Here is a 784-nt window from a genome sequence, read left to right on the forward strand (position 1 = left end):
GGTTTCAAAATATTTAATCAACAAAAGAACAGCAGAACATTCAATCAGAAAAGTGCTTGCACATCTATTATTGTGGCATTATTCACTATTGCTAAGACACATAACCAATCAAAATGTCCATGAACAGATGAATGGATTGAAAAAGTGAGACACATATACTCTATGAAATACTACTCAGTCGTAAAAAACAGTAAGACTTTGGCATTTGATAGAAAGTGGATAAAAACTAATTTACTGCTGAGTGAAGCAAGCCAGACTATGAAAGAGGGACATATGTATATACCAATTGTCCACACTCTATGGTAGAAACTGAAAGATAAGAGGATATAGAGGCTTGGAAAATGGTTATGGATATTGGAGACAGTGTGGGAAGAGGGCGGGGGAAGGGGAGAGAGAAAAGAAAGGAATCAAGGAGAAAATAGAGAGACAAGACATTTTACAGACACATAAATAGATGATTATCTGTTGATGGTAACATGTATGGTATCTTCAACTGGACTGGTATGAAGTGTATTCATGTTGGGTAAATTCACTTCACAAGCTGTACAGATGTATAGTGATGTATACTAAAATGAAAATAAAAACCACAACGGAATATGACTACATTAAACTTTGTATCTTTTGACTAGTATCTTCCCATTTTCTCCCTTTTTGATCTCTCTCCTTGCCACTGGTAACCATCATATTGCTCTCTAATTCTATTAGTTTGACTTTTAAAATATTCTTGACATGCCCTTTGGTGCACATATGAGGGGACTTCAAAAAGTTCAGAAAATACATATTA

The sequence above is a fragment of the Tupaia chinensis genome, unplaced genomic scaffold (genome assembly GCF_000334495.1).
Source record: "Tupaia chinensis unplaced genomic scaffold, TupChi_1.0 Scaffold000184_1, whole genome shotgun sequence".
Taxonomy (NCBI): domain Eukaryota; kingdom Metazoa; phylum Chordata; class Mammalia; order Scandentia; family Tupaiidae; genus Tupaia; species Tupaia belangeri.